This window comes from Struthio camelus, chromosome 26 (genome assembly GCF_040807025.1).
Source record: "Struthio camelus isolate bStrCam1 chromosome 26, bStrCam1.hap1, whole genome shotgun sequence".
Classification (NCBI taxonomy): Eukaryota; Metazoa; Chordata; class Aves; order Struthioniformes; family Struthionidae; genus Struthio; species Struthio camelus.
In genome coordinates, this window is record NC_090967.1 from 2,123,258 (window position 1) to 2,142,918 (window position 19,661).

Consider the following 19,661-nt stretch of genomic DNA (forward strand, 5'->3'; position numbering starts at 1 on the left):
CCAGAGCGCCCGCAAGGCAATGGCAGCAACGGAAGTCCCTGAGCTCCTCCTACAAACTTGCCGCAAGGCAGAGAGACAGAGAGCTGCAGGGCACAGCTGGTGTCTTGCTGCTGCAAGAGCAGGCGGTCACTGCCCTGAAATGGCCCAGAGGCGCCCCGGGAATGGGCCATGCTCAGTGCGACAGAGGAAGGCAAAAAACCCCCAGGGACTGCTGCCAATCTGTCCTGGGGGAAAATTCCTTCCTGACCCCAAAGCTGGCGATCGGCTGCTTTTCCCTGCGCATGTGAGCAAGGCCTGCCTCCTGGGAGGGTTCCACGCCCACCGGGGGACACCAGTGCTGCCCGACCCCTTCCCTCTCGCAACCTGCAGCCACCCTGGGGGGCTTCTGAGAAAGGCCCCAAACCCCACAGACCCGGGCGAGCGGGGCTGGGGGTGGGTGGGGAAAGGGGGCAAGAACTCTTTCCTGGGCCCTGCACGAGACCACTGGCCGCTCCAAAGGGCTGCCTCAGAAGTACGGTGCTGATGATGACCGCTTGGAACGTCTTTGCATCCCATTTCCGGCATGCTGCATCAGTGCTGCACGGAAGGAGCTATGCGTGGGGCGCTTTGGAAGGGTCTTCAGCTGCCGAGAATGGATGTCCTTGTTCTTGGCAGGCCCTCGAGTTCACTTTTCCCACTGACCTCCAGCTGAAAAGGCCTGCTGCCCTTGGAGACCTGGAGGTGTATGTGTGGGGGAGAGGAGGGGAGGGCAGGGCAAGGGAGGGGAAGGGGGCGGTCTTTTCCTCCTACCAAGGCGATCGGTCCCGTCTCTGGAGGACCAAAGTTACACCCAGCTCTGAATGCGGCCCTGGATCGGAGCCTGCTCGGAGCAGGAATGGGATCAGATGACCTCCAGAGAACTCTTCCAACCTAAATTCCTCCACGGTCCGATGGCTACACAATGGCTGACTCCATTGGGAGGTTCAGCCCATTGCCTTGCCATCAGGAAACGCCTGGGCACAGTCTCCACTCCCAGACAAACGGCTGCGGACAGTGGCGGCAGCGTCACTTCCATGTCCCACAGCAGTGGCTAGCAGCGCGGCACGCGTACAGGAACGCACCCTTCAAGCCTGCTGGCCTTGGCCTCTTTGGCTCAGCTCAGCTGGCGCGGCTTACAAGAGACCTGGCACTGGACGATGCTGACCTCCCTCTGCTTTTCTGAGAGCAAAAACACTGTCCTTGCTGTCACTTGCTATTGCTGTCTATGTCTTTGGAGGAGCGCCAGGCAGAAGGGGAACAAGATCAGCAGTCTTTCTGAGGCTCGGACAACCCAAAGGCCCAGCGTTAGAGCAGGTGCTGGCCACGGCAGCAGGACTGTCTCCCTCCGAGTACGTGGCAGCCAACCAAAGCCCTTTGCGGCCCAGGCCCCTGTCTCATCAGGCTGGAAGTGCTTCCTCTGAAGAAAGAATGCTCCCGGTCCAAAAGCGGCACGGAACCTCTTCTCTGCCCATGCTGCTGCAACCTACCACCGACACAGCCTGGCCTGAGACGTCCAGCACAGGCGAGGAGAGCTGGCACCCCAAGAGTGCCTTGTCCTCAGGGGGAACATTCCTGACAGCATGGGGAAGGTCGGCCAGCTTCCCAGGTGCAGCGGCTGCGTGAGGCTTTGCCAGGGAGCTCTGAGCTCCGATCTCCATCAGCCCCTCAGCAGTCCTCATGCGAGGGGGGCCAGGACAATAGCCTCCCCCTGCTGGTTAGCAGCCATTTCCTGAGGCTCTCCAGGAGACCTATCTCTGCTCTCAGAGGTCCAACACTGAGGGCCACTTTGATCAGCACGCCAGGAAACGCGCGGCCCGTGGGGCATTTGCCGCAGGCCAGGTCACGGCCCCACGCCACGAGCCTCAGGAGCTGCTCTTGGTGACTTTACCGAAAGCCAAAGCCACTGCCTCACAACACGCCGCGTTAGCCCCGCTGCTGACCCCTGCCACCAGGTTTAGTCCTGCAAGGAGGCAGCAGATTGCACTGCACTGGAACCTGTACTTCCGCGAAGGCAACAATGGCCAGGACATGGCTTCCGAACTAATGAGACGGCTGCTGTCTTTTTGTAGTCTCTGGAAGAGAGGCGTTTCCCTCTCCAGAAGAGCAGTGCAATGGCGCTCTCCCTGGGGAGCTGGAAGCACAGAATAGGCCTGGGTGAGGCAAGCACTCTGCAAGAGCATGGTTTGGAGAGACACGCGGGCACAGCAAGCGTCTTCCAAAGGGGCCCGAGGAAGACCTTCCAAGCAGGAGCACGAGGCCCTCCAGGCCATTGCCTTGCAAAGCCAGTCTTCAAGGGACGTGCCTTGCGTTTCCAAACACAGCCAGCCAAAGAGGTCTACAGCTGCCCCAAGCACATCCAAACTGTAGAGCCGCACAGCTTCTCAGGGACTCGACGGTTTGTTGCAGCTGAACGACAAACAGCTCCACTGGCCACGTCCGACTGAGCACAGTCCTCTGCCCCTGCGGTGCCACGGCCAGGGTGGCCGATGAGCAAGGGAGGCTGGTGCAGGTTGGCCAAGGCTTTGCAGGTGGTCCTGCCTTTCTTAAGAGAGTCGGTCTGATTTCCTGCCTCGTCTCCCTCCTGCTACCTGGATGAAGGAAGTGCTCCACTGGAAAATCCCGCACAGCTCCTTCAAAGACTCAACCAGGCATACCAGAGCCCTGAACGGTGCACTGCCTCCACGCTCTGCACCACTGCCAAAACACACGACCACGCACCTCAACATCAACGTCTCCCCGCTGACCTCTCCTGCAAATTCCACTCCAAAAGGTGCTCCAAAGACGGAGCAGCCCCAAGGCAATTTCTACCACGCCGCCTGAGAGCCTGACAACCACCACACGCCCACGGTCAGCAAAAGCTTTCGGAGGGCAGGCAGCTCCAAACACCTCGCAGCACACGCTGAGCCAGCACAACGCCAAACACAGCCGACCTCGGAGCTCCAGAAAGGCAGCAGTGTTTTCTGCACCCCAGAAGCATAGTACAGCTTTGGCTTGTGCTGAAGCTTCGCCCTTCAGCACTGCTGAAGCTCCCACAGCCTCCTCTGAAAGCTCCTGACGCAACAGCAATGGCCAACACAAACGGGGAAGCCAGGGCAGAAGGGGCAGAGCAAGAGGAAGGCAGAGGTTTGTTCCACTGCACGGGCAAGTGGGAGGGCCAGCACGAGGCTAGTCAGTTCCCGGCAGCCTCATCCCAATGGGGAGTGCCGGCCAGTGTGGCCAGGTGACAATGGCTTTGGGGCTGTTGTGTCTCCCTCGTGGCCTGAGGAGGCTGCAGAGTGGGGCACCTTTCCTTGCTGGGGCCGTTGCCTCGGTCTCCTTGGCAAAGAGGCATCCTAGTTAGGGTCCCACCATGCCTGTCCTCTCCACCATGGCTTTCTTCAGGCCTCCAGGCTAAGAGGGTCTTCCTGCTCTGTGGCAAAGCTGTCTTCCTCCTCCTTCCGAGGAAAACTTCTAGGCTTCCCTCAGAGGTGTTTCAGTCTGGCACCTCCCACCGAGCTGCCACTGGAGGTGGCCGGACCTCTAGAGGTGGCCAAGGGCGGCGGGAGGAGTGGGCGAGACATGGGGCTTAGTGGTGGGGAAGCAGGAGTGGGGACAGGAGGCAGCGTTAGGCACCGTTAGAGAGCGGAGCAGCAGGCACAGGCACTTCACGAGCACGCGCGGCAGGGCGCTAAGCGGTCTCAGCCCCAAAGCAGGGGCAGGGCGAGTGAAGTGCAAAGCAAGGTCAGGAAGTGAGGGGAGAGGAAGGCCCGGAAGAGGTCTCCATACCAAATGGCGGTGCAGCTGCTGAGCGCTTCCAACATTCCGTGACCTGAGGTGCAGGCACCGGTGCCCCCGGATGCCCTGCGATGCCCTGCGATGCCCTGCGATGCCCTGCTCGCCCTCACAGCGGGGTGTGTTTGTGGCCAAGGACGGCCTCCAGAGAGCCTCAGCCCTTGGCTGCAGCCAGCTCGGGGGCAGCTGCAAAGCCAGCCTCCCTGTGGCTGGGAGGGTCCGCCTCTTGTCCTGCCCCGGGGCATTGTGATTGCGTTGCCGGGTGACAGCACTGTGAGTCAGGGGCCCCGGGGCCATGCCACAGCCTCCCCTGCCGGCTGTCTGCTGGCCCAGCATCGGTGCGGGGCAGAAGGCCCCTGGGGTGCCAGCCCTCATGCAGGCCCTGTGCCCAGGACGCCAGGGCAGCTGCCGTGGCTCCCTCCTTGCGTGGCGGTGCACTGGCCATGGCCAGGCAAGCCTGCTGGGCTCCCTGCTCTGTGCACCAGGGTGCCCCTGTCACCGCAGAAAGGGCAAGAGCCCAGTCACGCCCTGGCACTGGCAAGTGGCTTCTCCCGCAGCTCCCCAAGCAGCCAGCTAGCTAAGCAGAGGCTGGGCGCAGGGCCAGCAGCTGGGCAGCGCCGACATCCTGGGCAGAGGGGCAAGCTAAGTTGTTCTGGCCACCAGGTCATGGCCCCCAGCCAGGGCTGCGGCTTCATCTTCCTCCCTGCCTCACCGCATCCATCCGGGGCCCTAGCCTGACTTTTTCAGCCACAGAACAGCAGCAGGTTCAGGAAAGAAGTGCCAGCTCTTCTAAACGCGTCTTCACAATAAGCACAGCCTCTGGAAGGTTACACAGACTGGTTCCTGCGCCTCTCAGCACTAACACCACGCCCTGAGGTTGCTGCTGCCAGGCCTTCCAGCCGTTGGCGCATGCCGTCTGAAGCACGTGTGCCTAGGATTTTCCCAAAAGCTCGGGATCTAAACCACATCTCTTTAACAGAGCCAGGGAGCAAGCAAGTTTGTTCAGAGGTGTGCTTAGCTGCCTGGGTGCAGTAGAACTCAGAGTCAGCACTCACATTAAACTCTCAGACATCAATGCTGGTGACCGGAGACTGAGAAGCTGTTGTCGCAGCCGACCTGGCAAAGCACAGGTGAGGAGGTTCACCTGGCGAACTGCTAAAGCCCTTGGGAACAACATTTTGGTGGCTTCCCCCGCCCCTCCCCCGGCCCCCCCCTCGATGGCGTCACTCAAAGGACGTGGCAGTTCGCAAGGCTCTGGAAGTGCAAAGGCTTGAGCACTTGCTGGAGTTGGATTCTGTAGGACAGTTCCGATTTTCCAAGCGTCTTGAGCAGTGTTGGCAATTGTTGGCACCGGCTCAGTCTACTGCAGTCAGCCTCTCTACTACACCTAGCACGCAGCCCCCTCACAGCTCAGCAGGGCTTTTTGGAGGCCTTGCCCATACATCACTGTCTCCTTGTGTGCGTGCCACCTTGCTCAGCAGCTAGTTGCACAACTGCCTGGGAGGTGGCCCGGACATCTTCCTGGGCGTGACTAGTGTCTTTGGAGGAGACTGAGCTGGATCCGTGCAGGCCCATTTTCTCCTTGTAGCTTTGACCTTGTGAGGGCGCAGCAAGGGCCAGCTGCTCCCTCAGAGACTGGGAGTTGGGAGGCAAACACAGTAACCCGGCTGGCATGGCATGGCAGGGACATGGCCAGCCAGGGCCCCGTCCCACAGTGCCCACAGGAGGTGAGCGAGGCAGGCCCACAGAGGGTAGCCAGGTTCGAGCAAGAGTCCGGCTCGTCAGGCGTGTTGGTGGTGATGAGAGAGCTCCGAGGTCAAGCTGGGAAACCCATGCACCGCTCAAGGTCAGGGCGAGGTCTGATGAGGGTCGCGAGCGTCAGGCCCAGTGCAGCGATGAGCGCGGAGGTGCCAGCTCAGGCCAAGAGGCCAGGCCACGGGTCAGGGGCGAGAGCAACGGCGTCCACGGCCAGGCCCAGGCATGGCTGGAGCTGAGCAGAAGACTCGTGCTCCTACAGTGGTACTTGCACTCGCCTCCGCAGAGAGCAGGTATGTGCAGCTCTGCCTGCAGGCCAGGAACGCAACTCTTCCGTGCCTACAGAATGGTGCAAAGGTGCTCTCAGCGTGGCTGTCAGCACCTGGTGCCCCTTGGTGACAGACGCGTTTAGCGTTGCTCTCTTGAGGTCAGCCGGCAGGCATGCCATTGTCGGCACGGCCTTGAGCCTGTGCATGATGCGCCAGGGAAGGTGAGGAGGTTATCCAAGAAGGCAGGGAGGTGTGGAGACCAGAGAAGGATGCAGAAAAGGAGAGGAAGATGTGTGTGTGCGGCAGGCTGAGGAGGCAGGGGCAGGCATTAGGAGTGGGAAATAGGAGGAGGTGGGAGTACAGGTCTAAAAGGGACGGGCAGGAGAGGGCAAGGAGGCAGTGGCCGTGGAGAGGAGTCGGGGAGGGAGGGGGGTGGCAACTTGGAGAAAAGGGCAACGAGGAAGTGAAGGTGATGACCGAGAGACCCAGAGTACCTTTGTTAGGGCCACTGGCCACATCTACCACCAGCTGCTTCAGGAGGTGAGGGCCCCCTCCCCTACCATGGCCATAGGAGAGCTGCAGCCACCCTCAGCCCTGGCCCAGCATAACCCTAAGCCGGGAGACAGTGACTGAACGGGCCTTGGACACAGGCTGCTGAGACACGACACCCCTCCCCCTCTTCCCCAACCTCCCCCCCTCCCCTCCCCCGCCTTCAAGGTAGGGCTGGGGAAAAGACCAACCCTCCAAGCGCCCCAGGCAGGGTGACAAGCCCCGTGGGCAGCAGGCTACAGGCCGTTCCTGACAGCGCAGCTGCAGGACCAAGCGCTCAGGCCACAGCCACGACACGCCTGACACAAACAGCAGACCTCGGAGAGGATAGCAGCACTTCCCTTTTATTGCATGCATGCAGGGACAGCTGACAAGGGGCACCTCCTGATGGCTCCTCAAGCCTGGAGCCTTTCCAAACACACGTTGTTTGGCGCAAGCCAGAGCGCCCGCAAGGCAATGGCAGCAACGGAAGTCCCTGAGCTCCTCCTACAAACTTGCCGCAAGGCAGAGAGACAGAGAGCTGCAGGGCACAGCTGGTGTCTTGCTGCTGCAAGAGCAGGCGGTCACTGCCCTGAAATGGCCCAGAGGCGCCCCGGGAATGGGCCATGCTCAGTGCGACAGAGGAAGGCAAAAAACCCCCAGGGACTGCTGCCAATCTGTCCTGGGGGAAAATTCCTTCCTGACCCCAAAGCTGGCGATCGGCTGCTTTTCCCTGCGCATGTGAGCAAGGCCTGCCTCCTGGGAGGGTTCCACGCCCACCGGGGGACACCAGTGCTGCCCGACCCCTTCCCTCTCGCAACCTGCAGCCACCCTGGGGGGCTTCTGAGAAAGGCCCCAAACCCCACAGACCCGGGCGAGCGGGGCTGGGGGTGGGTGGGGAAAGGGGGCAAGAACTCTTTCCTGGGCCCTGCACGAGACCACTGGCCGCTCCAAAGGGCTGCCTCAGAAGTACGGTGCTGATGATGACCGCTTGGAACGTCTTTGCATCCCATTTCCGGCATGCTGCATCAGTGCTGCACGGAAGGAGCTATGCGTGGGGCGCTTTGGAAGGGTCTTCAGCTGCCGAGAATGGATGTCCTTGTTCTTGGCAGGCCCTCGAGTTCACTTTTCCCACTGACCTCCAGCTGAAAAGGCCTGCTGCCCTTGGAGACCTGGAGGTGTATGTGTGGGGGAGAGGAGGGGAGGGCAGGGCAAGGGAGGGGAAGGGGGCGGTCTTTTCCTCCTACCAAGGCGATCGGTCCCGTCTCTGGAGGACCAAAGTTACACCCAGCTCTGAATGCGGCCCTGGATCTGAGCCTGCTCGGAGCAGGAATGGGATCAGATGACCTCCAGAGAACTCTTCCAACCTAAATTCCTCCACGGTCCGATGGCTACACAATGGCTGACTCCATTGGGAGGTTCAGCCCATTGCCTTGCCATCAGGAAACGCCTGGGCACAGTCTCCACTCCCAGACAAACGGCTGCGGACAGTGGCGGCAGCGTCACTTCCATGTCCCACAGCAGTGGCTAGCAGCGCGGCACGCGTACAGGAACGCACCCTTCAAGCCTGCTGGCCTTGGCCTCTTTGGCTCAGCTCAGCTGGCGCGGCTTACAAGAGACCTGGCACTGGACGATGCTGACCTCCCTCTGCTTTTCTGAGAGCAAAAACACTGTCCTTGCTGTCACTTGCTATTGCTGTCTATGTCTTTGGAGGAGCGCCAGGCAGAAGGGGAACAAGATCAGCAGTCTTTCTGAGGCTCGGACAACCCAAAGGCCCAGCGTTAGAGCAGGTGCTGGCCACGGCAGCAGGACTGTCTCCCTCCGAGTACGTGGCAGCCAACCAAAGCCCTTTGCGGCCCAGGCCCCTGTCTCATCAGGCTGGAAGTGCTTCCTCTGAAGAAAGAATGCTCCCGGTCCAAAAGCGGCACGGAACCTCTTCTCTGCCCATGCTGCTGCAACCTACCACCGACACAGCCTGGCCTGAGACGTCCAGCACAGGCGAGGAGAGCTGGCACCCCAAGAGTGCCTTGTCCTCAGGGGGAACATTCCTGACAGCATGGGGAAGGTCGGCCAGCTTCCCAGGTGCAGCGGCTGCGTGAGGCTTTGCCAGGGAGCTCTGAGCTCCGATCTCCATCAGCCCCTCAGCAGTCCTCATGCGAGGGGGGCCAGGACAATAGCCTCCCCCTGCTGGTTAGCAGCCATTTCCTGAGGCTCTCCAGGAGACCTATCTCTGCTCTCAGAGGTCCAACACTGAGGGCCACTTTGATCAGCACGCCAGGAAACGCGCGGCCCGTGGGGCATTTGCCGCAGGCCAGGTCACGGCCCCACGCCACGAGCCTCAGGAGCTGCTCTTGGTGACTTTACCGAAAGCCAAAGCCACTGCCTCACAACACGCCGCGTTAGCCCCGCTGCTGACCCCTGCCACCAGGTTTAGTCCTGCAAGGAGGCAGCAGATTGCACTGCACTGGAACCTGTACTTCCGCGAAGGCAACAATGGCCAGGACATGGCTTCCGAACTAATGAGACGGCTGCTGTCTTTTTGTAGTCTCTGGAAGAGAGGCGTTTCCCTCTCCAGAAGAGCAGTGCAATGGCGCTCTCCCTGGGGAGCTGGAAGCACAGAATAGGCCTGGGTGAGGCAAGCACTCTGCAAGAGCATGGTTTGGAGAGACACGCGGGCACAGCAAGCGTCTTCCAAAGGGGCCCGAGGAAGACCTTCCAAGCAGGAGCACGAGGCCCTCCAGGCCATTGCCTTGCAAAGCCAGTCTTCAAGGGACGTGCCTTGCGTTTCCAAACACAGCCAGCCAAAGAGGTCTACAGCTGCCCCAAGCACATCCAAACTGTAGAGCCGCACAGCTTCTCAGGGACTCGACGGTTTGTTGCAGCTGAACGACAAACAGCTCCACTGGCCACGTCCGACTGAGCACAGTCCTCTGCCCCTGCGGTGCCACGGCCAGGGTGGCCGATGAGCAAGGGAGGCTGGTGCAGGTTGGCCAAGGCTTTGCAGGTGGTCCTGCCTTTCTTAAGAGAGTCGGTCTGATTTCCTGCCTCGTCTCCCTCCTGCTACCTGGATGAAGGAAGTGCTCCACTGGAAAATCCCGCACAGCTCCTTCAAAGACTCAACCAGGCATACCAGAGCCCTGAACGGTGCACTGCCTCCACGCTCTGCACCACTGCCAAAACACACGACCACGCACCTCAACATCAACGTCTCCCCGCTGACCTCTCCTGCAAATTCCACTCCAAAAGGTGCTCCAAAGACGGAGCAGCCCCAAGGCAATTTCTACCACGCCGCCTGAGAGCCTGACAACCACCACACGCCCACGGTCAGCAAAAGCTTTCGGAGGGCAGGCAGCTCCAAACACCTCGCAGCACACGCTGAGCCAGCACAACGCCAAACACAGCCGACCTCGGAGCTCCAGAAAGGCAGCAGTGTTTTCTGCACCCCAGAAGCATAGTACAGCTTTGGCTTGTGCTGAAGCTTCGCCCTTCAGCACTGCTGAAGCTCCCACAGCCTCCTCTGAAAGCTCCTGACGCAACAGCAATGGCCAACACAAACGGGGAAGCCAGGGCAGAAGGGGCAGAGCAAGAGGAAGGCAGAGGTTTGTTCCACTGCACGGGCAAGTGGGAGGGCCAGCACGAGGCTAGTCAGTTCCCGGCAGCCTCATCCCAATGGGGAGTGCCGGCCAGTGTGGCCAGGTGACAATGGCTTTGGGGCTGTTGTGTCTCCCTCGTGGCCTGAGGAGGCTGCAGAGTGGGGCACCTTTCCTTGCTGGGGCCGTTGCCTCGGTCTCCTTGGCAAAGAGGCATCCTAGTTAGGGTCCCACCATGCCTGTCCTCTCCACCATGGCTTTCTTCAGGCCTCCAGGCTAAGAGGGTCTTCCTGCTCTGTGGCAAAGCTGTCTTCCTCCTCCTTCCTCCTCCTCCTGAGGAAAACTTCTAGGCTTCCCTCAGAGGTGTTTCAGTCTGGCACCTCCCACCGAGCTGCCACTGGAGGTGGCCGGACCTCTAGAGGTGGCCAAGGGCGGCGGGAGGAGTGGGCGAGACATGGGGCTTAGTGGTGGGGAAGCAGGAGTGGGGACGGGAGGCAGCGTTAGGCACCGTTAGAGAGTGGAGCAGCAGGCACAGGCACTTCACGAGCACGCGCGGCAGGGCGCTAAGCGGTCTCAGCCCCAAAGCAGGGGCAGGGCGAGTGAAGTGCAAAGCAAGGTCAGGAAGTGAGGGGAGAGGAAGGCCCGGAAGAGGTCTCCATACCAAATGGCGGTGCAGCTGCTGAGCGCTTCCAACATTCCGTGACCTGAGGTGCAGGCACCGGTGCCCCCGGATGCCCTGCGATGCCCTGCGATGCCCTGCTCGCCCTCACAGCGGGGTGTGTTTGTGGCCAAGGACGGCCTCCAGAGAGCCTCAGCCCTTGGCTGCAGCCAGCTCGGGGGCAGCTGCAAAGCCAGCCTCCCTGTGGCTGGGAGGGTCCGCCTCTTGTCCTGCCCCGGGGCATTGTGATTGCGTTGCCGGGTGACAGCACTGTGAGTCAGGGGCCCCGGGGCCACGCCACAGCCTCCCCTGCCGGCTGTCTGCTGGCCCAGCATCGGTGCGGGGCAGAAGGCCCCTGGGGTGCCAGCCCTCATGCAGGCCCTGTGCCCAGGACGCCAGGGCAGCTGCCGTGGCTCCCTCCTTGCGTGGCGGTGCACTGGCCATGGCCAGGCAAGCCTGCTGGGCTCCCTGCTCTGTGCACCAGGGTGCCCCTGTCACCGCAGAAAGGGCAAGAGCCCAGTCACGCCCTGGCACTGGCAAGTGGCTTCTCCCGCAGCTCCCCAAGCAGCCAGCTAGCTAAGCAGAGGCTGGGCGCAGGGCCAGCAGCTGGGCAGCGCCGACATCCTGGGCAGAGGGGCAAGCTAAGTTGTTCTGGCCACCAGGTCATGGCCCCCAGCCAGGGCTGCGGCTTCATCTTCCTCCCTGCCTCACCGCATCCATCCGGGGCCCTAGCCTGACTTTTTCAGCCACAGAACAGCAGCAGGTTCAGGAAAGAAGTGCCAGCTCTTCTAAACGCGTCTTCACAATAAGCACAGCCTCTGGAAGGTTACACAGACTGGTTCCTGCGCCTCTCAGCACTAACACCACGCCCTGAGGTTGCTGCTGCCAGGCCTTCCAGCCGTTGGCGCATGCCGTCTGAAGCACGTGTGCCTAGGATTTTCCCAAAAGCTCGGGATCTAAACCACATCTCTTTAACAGAGCCAGGGAGCAAGCAAGTTTGTTCAGAGGTGTGCTTAGCTGCCTGGGTGCAGTAGAACTCAGAGTCAGCACTCACATTAAACTCTCAGACATCAATGCTGGTGACCGGAGACTGAGAAGCTGTTGTCGCAGCCGACCTGGCAAAGCACAGGTGAGGAGGTTCACCTGGCGAACTGCTAAAGCCCTTGGGAACAACATTTTGGTGGCTTCCCCCGCCCCTCCCCCGGCCCCCCCCTCGATGGCGTCACTCAAAGGACGTGGCAGTTCGCAAGGCTCTGGAAGTGCAAAGGCTTGAGCACTTGCTGGAGTTGGATTCTGTAGGACAGTTCCGATTTTCCAAGCGTCTTGAGCAGTGTTGGCAATTGTTGGCACCGGCTCAGTCTACTGCAGTCAGCCTCTCTACTACACCTAGCACGCAGCCCCCTCACAGCTCAGCAGGGCTTTTTGGAGGCCTTGCCCATACATCACTGTCTCCTTGTGTGCGTGCCACCTTGCTCAGCAGCTAGTTGCACAACTGCCTGGGAGGTGGCCCGGACATCTTCCTGGGCGTGACTAGTGTCTTTGGAGGAGACTGAGCTGGATCCGTGCAGGCCCATTTTCTCCTTGTAGCTTTGACCTTGTGAGGGCGCAGCAAGGGCCAGCTGCTCCCTCAGAGACTGGGAGTTGGGAGGCAAACACAGTAACCCGGCTGGCATGGCATGGCAGGGACGTGGCCAGCCAGGGCCCCGTCCCACAGTACCCACAGGAGGTGAGCGAGGCAGGCCCACAGAGGGTAGCCAGGTTCGAGCAAGAGTCCGGCTCGTCAGGCGTGTTGGTGGTGATGAGAGAGCTCCGAGGTCAAGCTGGGAAACCCATGCACCGCTCAAGGTCAGGGCGAGGTCTGATGAGGGTCGCGAGCGTCAGGCCCAGTGCAGCGATGAGCGCGGAGGTGCCAGCTCAGGCCAAGAGGCCAGGCCACGGGTCAGGGGCGAGAGCAACGGCGTCCACGGCCAGGCCCAGGCATGGCTGGAGCTGAGCAGAAGACTCGTGCTCCTACAGTGGTACTTGCACTCGCCTCCGCAGAGAGCAGGTATGTGCAGCTCTGCCTGCAGGCCAGGAACGCAACTCTTCCGCGCCTACAGAATGGTGCAAAGGTGCTCTCAGCGTGGCTGTCAGCACCTGGTGCCCCTTGGTGACAGACGCGTTTAGCGTTGCTCTCTTGAGGTCAGCCGGCAGGCATGCCATTGTCGGCACGGCCTTGAGCCTGTGCATGATGCCCCAGGGAAGGTGAGGAGGTTATCCAAGAAGGCAGGGAGGTGTGGAGACCAGAGAAGGATGCAGAAAAGGAGAGGAAGATGTGTGTGTGCGGCAGGCTGAGGAGGCAGGGGCAGGCATTAGGAGTGGGAAATAGGAGGAGGTGGGAGTACAGGTCTAAAAGGGACGGGCAGGAGAGGGCAAGGAGGCAGTGGCCGTGGAGAGGAGTCGGGGAGGGAGGGGGGTGGCAACTTGGAGAAAAGGGCAACGAGGAAGTGAAGGTGATGACCGAGAGACCCAGAGTACCTTTGTTAGGGCCACTGGCCACATCTACCACCAGCTGCTTCAGGAGGTGAGGGCCCCCTCCCCTACCATGGCCATAGGAGAGCTGCAGCCACCCTCAGCCCTGGCCCAGCATAACCCTAAGCCGGGAGACAGTGACTGAACGGGCCTTGGACACAGGCTGCTGAGACACGACACCCCTCCCCCTCTTCCCCAACCTCCCCCCCTCCCCTCCCCCGCCTTCAAGGTAGGGCTGGGGAAAAGACCAACCCTCCAAGCGCCCCAGGCAGGGTGACAAGCCCCGTGGGCAGCAGGCTACAGGCCGTTCCTGACAGCGCAGCTGCAGGACCAAGCGCTCAGGCCACAGCCACGACACGCCTGACACAAACAGCAGACCTCGGAGAGGATAGCAGCACTTCCCTTTTATTGCATGCATGCAGGGACAGCTGACAAGGGGCACCTCCTGATGGCTCCTCAAGCCTGGAGCCTTTCCAAACACACGTTGTTTGGCGCAAGCCAGAGCGCCCGCAAGGCAATGGCAGCAACGGAAGTCCCTGAGCTCCTCCTACAAACTTGCCGCAAGGCAGAGAGACAGAGAGCTGCAGGGCACAGCTGGTGTCTTGCTGCTGCAAGAGCAGGCGGTCACTGCCCTGAAATGGCCCAGAGGCGCCCCGGGAATGGGCCATGCTCAGTGCGACAGAGGAAGGCAAAAAACCCCCAGGGACTGCTGCCAATCTGTCCTGGGGGAAAATTCCTTCCTGACCCCAAAGCTGGCGATCGGCTGCTTTTCCCTGCGCATGTGAGCAAGGCCTGCCTCCTGGGAGGGTTCCACGCCCACCGGGGGACACCAGTGCTGCCCGACCCCTTCCCTCTCGCAACCTGCAGCCACCCTGGGGGGCTTCTGAGAAAGGCCCCAAACCCCACAGACCCGGGCGAGCGGGGCTGGGGGTGGGTGGGGAAAGGGGGCAAGAACTCTTTCCTGGGCCCTGCACGAGACCACTGGCCGCTCCAAAGGGCTGCCTCAGAAGTACGGTGCTGATGATGACCGCTTGGAACGTCTTTGCATCCCATTTCCGGCATGCTGCATCAGTGCTGCACGGAAGGAGCTATGCGTGGGGCGCTTTGGAAGGGTCTTCAGCTGCCGAGAATGGATGTCCTTGTTCTTGGCAGGCCCTCGAGTTCACTTTTCCCACTGACCTCCAGCTGAAAAGGCCTGCTGCCCTTGGAGACCTGGAGGTGTATGTGTGGGGGAGAGGAGGGGAGGGCAGGGCAAGGGAGGGGAAGGGGGCGGTCTTTTCCTCCTACCAAGGCGATCGGTCCCGTCTCTGGAGGACCAAAGTTACACCCAGCTCTGAATGCGGCCCTGGATCTGAGCCTGCTCGGAGCAGGAATGGGATCAGATGACCTCCAGAGAACTCTTCCAACCTAAATTCCTCCACGGTCCGATGGCTACACAATGGCTGACTCCATTGGGAGGTTCAGCCCATTGCCTTGCCATCAGGAAACGCCTGGGCACAGTCTCCACTCCCAGACAAACGGCTGCGGACAGTGGCGGCAGCGTCACTTCCATGTCCCACAGCAGTGGCTAGCAGCGCGGCACGCGTACAGGAACGCACCCTTCAAGCCTGCTGGCCTTGGCCTCTTTGGCTCAGCTCAGCTGGCGCGGCTTACAAGAGACCTGGCACTGGACGATGCTGACCTCCCTCTGCTTTTCTGAGAGCAAAAACACTGTCCTTGCTGTCACTTGCTATTGCTGTCTATGTCTTTGGAGGAGCGCCAGGCAGAAGGGGAACAAGATCAGCAGTCTTTCTGAGGCTCGGACAACCCAAAGGCCCAGCGTTAGAGCAGGTGCTGGCCACGGCAGCAGGACTGTCTCCCTCCGAGTACGTGGCAGCCAACCAAAGCCCTTTGCGGCCCAGGCCCCTGTCTCATCAGGCTGGAAGTGCTTCCTCTGAAGAAAGAATGCTCCCGGTCCAAAAGCGGCACGGAACCTCTTCTCTGCCCATGCTGCTGCAACCTACCACCGACACAGCCTGGCCTGAGACGTCCAGCACAGGCGAGGAGAGCTGGCACCCCAAGAGTGCCTTGTCCTCAGGGGGAACATTCCTGACAGCATGGGGAAGGTCGGCCAGCTTCCCAGGTGCAGCGGCTGCGTGAGGCTTTGCCAGGGAGCTCTGAGCTCCGATCTCCATCAGCCCCTCAGCAGTCCTCATGCGAGGGGGGCCAGGACAATAGCCTCCCCCTGCTGGTTAGCAGCCATTTCCTGAGGCTCTCCAGGAGACCTATCTCTGCTCTCAGAGGTCCAACACTGAGGGCCACTTTGATCAGCACGCCAGGAAACGCGCGGCCCGTGGGGCATTTGCCGCAGGCCAGGTCACGGCCCCACGCCACGAGCCTCAGGAGCTGCTCTTGGTGACTTTACCGAAAGCCAAAGCCACTGCCTCACAACACGCCGCGTTAGCCCCGCTGCTGACCCCTGCCACCAGGTTTAGTCCTGCAAGGAGGCAGCAGATTGCACTGCACTGGAACCTGTACTTCCGCGAAGGCAACAACGGCCAGGACATGGCTTCCGAACTAATGAGACGGCTGCTGTCTTTTTGTAGTCTCTGGAAGAGAGGCGTTTCCCTCTCCAGAAGAGCAGTGCAATGGCGCTCTCCCTGGGGAGCTGGAAGCACAGAATAGGCCTGGGTGAGGCAAGCACTCTGCAAGAGCATGGTTTGGAGAGACACGCGGGCACAGCAAGCGTCTTCCAAAGGGGCCCGAGGAAGACCTTCCAAGCAGGAGCACGAGGCCCTCCAGGCCATTGCCTTGCAAAGCCAGTCTTCAAGGGACGTGCCTTGCGTTTCCAAACACAGCCAGCCAAAGAGGTCTACAGCTGCCCCAAGCACATCCAAACTGTAGAGCCGCACAGCTTCTCAGGGACTCGACGGTTTGTTGCAGCTGAACGACAAACAGCTCCACTGGCCACGTCCGACTGAGCACAGTCCTCTGCCCCTGCGGTGCCACGGCCAGGGTGGCCGATGAGCAAGGGAGGCTGGTGCAGGTTGGCCAAGGCTTTGCAGGTGGTCCTGCCTTTCTTAAGAGAGTCGGTCTGATTTCCTGCCTCGTCTCCCTCCTGCTACCTGGATGAAGGAAGTGCTCCACTGGAAAATCCCGCACAGCTCCTTCAAAGACTCAACCAGGCATACCAGAGCCCTGAACGGTGCACTGCCTCCACGCTCTGCACCACTGCCAAAACACACGACCACGCACCTCAACATCAATGTCTCCCCGCTGACCTCTCCTGCAAATTCCACTCCAAAAGGTGCTCCAAAGACGGAGCAGCCCCAAGGCAATTTCTACCACGCCGCCTGAGAGCCTGACAACCACCACACGCCCACGGTCAGCAAAAGCTTTCGGAGGGCAGGCAGCTCCAAACACCTCGCAGCACACGCTGAGCCAGCACAACGCCAAACACAGCCGACCTCGGAGCTCCAGAAAGGCAGCAGTGTTTTCTGCACCCCAGAAGCATAGTACAGCTTTGGCTTGTGCTGAAGCTTCGCCCTTCAGCACTGCTGAAGCTCCCACAGCCTCCTCTGAAAGCTCCTGACGCAACAGCAATGGCCAACACAAACGGGGAAGCCAGGGCAGAAGGGGCAGAGCAAGAGGAAGGCAGAGGTTTGTTCCACTGCACGGGCAAGTGGGAGGGCCAGCACGAGGCTAGTCAGTTCCCGGCAGCCTCATCCCAATGGGGAGTGCCGGCCAGTGTGGCCAGGTGACAATGGCTTTGGGGCTGTTGTGTCTCCCTCGTGGCCTGAGGAGGCTGCAGAGTGGGGCACCTTTCCTTGCTGGGGCCGTTGCCTCGGTCTCCTTGGCAAAGAGGCATCCTAGTTAGGGTCCCACCATGCCTGTCCTCTCCACCATGGCTTTCTTCACGCCTCCAGGCTAAGAGGGTCTTCCTGCTCTGTGGCAAAGCTGTCTTCCTCCTCCTTCCTCCTCCTCCTGAAGAAAACTTCTAGGCTTCCCTCAGAGGTGTTTCAGTCTGGCACCTCCCACCGAGCTGCCACTGGAGGTGGCCGGACCTCTAGAGGTGGCCAAGGGCGGCGGGAGGAGTGGGCGAGACATGGGGCTTAGTGGTGGGGAAGCAGGAGTGGGGACGGGAGGCAGCGTTAGGCACCGTTAGAGAGCGGAGCAGCAGGCACAGGCACTTCACGAGCACGCGCGGCAGGGCGCTAAGCGGTCTCAGCCCCAAAGCAGGGGCAGGGCGAGTGAAGTGCAAAGCAAGGTCAGGAAGTGAGGTGAGAGGAAGGCCCGGAAGAGGTCTCCATACCAAATGGCGGTGCAGCTGCTGAGCGCTTCCAACATTCCGTGACCTGAGGTGCAGGCACCGGTGCCCCCGGATGCCCTGCGATGCCCTGCGATGCCCTGCTCGCCCTCACAGCGGGGTGTGTTTGTGGCCAAGGACGGCCTCCAGAGAGCCTCAGCCCTTGGCTGCAGCCAGCTCGGGGGCAGCTGCAAAGCCAGCCTCCCTGTGGCTGGGAGGGTCCGCCTTTTGTCCTGCCCCGGGGCATTGTGATTGCGTTGCCGGGTGACAGCACTGTGAGTCAGGGGCCCCGGGGCCACGCCACAGCCTCCCCTGCCGGCTGTCTGCTGGCCCAGCATCGGTGCGGGGCAGAAGGCCCCTGGGGTGCCAGCCCTCATGCAGGCCCTGTGCCCAGGACGCCAGGGCAGCTGCCGTGGCTCCCTCCTTGCGTGGCGGTGCACTGGCCATGGCCAGGCAAGCCTGCTGGGCTCCCTGCTCTGTGCACCAGGGTGCCCCTGTCACCGCAGAAAGGGCAAGAGCCCAGTCACGCCCTGGCACTGGCAAGTGGCTTCTCCCGCAGCTCCCCAAGCAGCCAGCTAGCTAAGCAGAGGCTGGGCGCAGGGCCAGCAGCTGGGCAGCGCCGACATCCTGGGCAGAGGGGCAAGCTAAGTTGTTCTGGCCACCAGGTCATGGCCCCCAGCCAGGGCTGCGGCTTCATCTTCCTCCCTGCCTCACCGCATCCATCCGGGGCCCTAGCCTGACTTTTTCAGCCACAGAACAGCAGCAGGTTCAGGAAAGAAGTGCCAGCTCTTCTAAACGCGTCTTCACAATAAGCACAGCCTCTGGAAGGTTACACAGACTGGTTCCTGCGCCTCTCAGCACTAACACCACGCCCTGAGGTTGCTGCTGCCAGGCCTTCCAGCCGTTGGCGCATGCCGTCTGAAGCACGTGTGCCTAGGATTTTCCCAAAAGCTCGGGATCTAAACCACATCTCTTTAACAGAGCCAGGGAGCAAGCAAGTTTGTTCAGAGGTGTGCTTAGCTGCCTGGGTGCAGTAGAACTCAGAGTCAGCACTCACATTAAACTCTCAGACATCAATGCTGGTGACCGGAGACTGAGAAGCTGTTGTCGCAGCCGACCTGGCAAAGCACAGGTGAGGAGGTTCACCTGGCGAACTGCTAAAGCCCTTGGGAACAACATTTTGGTGGCTTCCCCCGCCCCTCCCCCGGCCCCCCCCTCGATGGCGTCACTCAAAGGACGTGGCAGTTCGCAAGGCTCTGGAAGTGCAAAGGCTTGAGCACTTGCTGGAGTTGGATTCTGTAGGACAGTTCCGATTTTCCAAGCGTCTTGAGCAGTGTTGGCAATTGTTGGCACCGGCTCAGTCTACTGCAGTCAGCCTCTCTACTACACCTAGCACGCAGCCCCCTCACAGCTCAGCAGGGCTTTTTGGAGGCCTTGCCCATACATCACTGTCTCCTTGTGTGCGTGCCACCTTGCTCAGCAGCTAGTTGCACAACTGCCTGGGAGGTGGCCCGGACATCTTCCTGGGCGTGACTAGTGTCTTTGGAGGAGACTGAGCTGGATCCGTGCAGGCCCATTTTCTCCTTGTAGCTTTGACCTTGTGAGGGCGCAGCAAGGGCCAGCTGCTCCCTCAGAGACTGGGAGTTGGGAGGCAAACACAGTAACCCGGCTGGCATGGCATGGCAGGGACATGGCCAGCCAGGGCCCCGTCCCACAGTACCCACAGGAGGTGAGCGAGGCAGGCCCACAGAGGGTAGCCAGGTTCGAGCAAGAGTCCGGCTCGTCAGGCGTGTTGGTGGTGATGAGAGAGCTCCGAGGTCAAGCTGGGAAACCCATGCACCGCTCAAGGTCAGGGCGAGGTCTGATGAGGGTCGCGAGCGTCAGGCCCAGTGCAGCGATGAGCGCGGAGGTGCCAGCTCAGGCCAAGAGGCCAGGCCACGGGTCAGGGGCGAGAGCAACGGCGTCCACGGCCAGGCCCAGGCATGGCTGGAGCTGAGCAGAAGACTCGTGCTCCTACAGTGGTACTTGCACTCGCCTCCGCAGAGAGCAGGTATGTGCAGCTCTGCCTGCAGGCCAGGAACGCAACTCTTCCGCGCCTACAGAATGGTGCAAAGGTGCTCTCAGCGTGGCTGTCAGCACCTGGTGCCCCTTGGTGACAGACGCGTTTAGCGTTGCTCTCTTGAGGTCAGCCGGCAGGCATGCCATTGTCGGCACGGCCTTGAGCCTGTGCATGATGCGCCAGGGAAGGTGAGGAGGTTATCCAAGAAGGCAGGGAG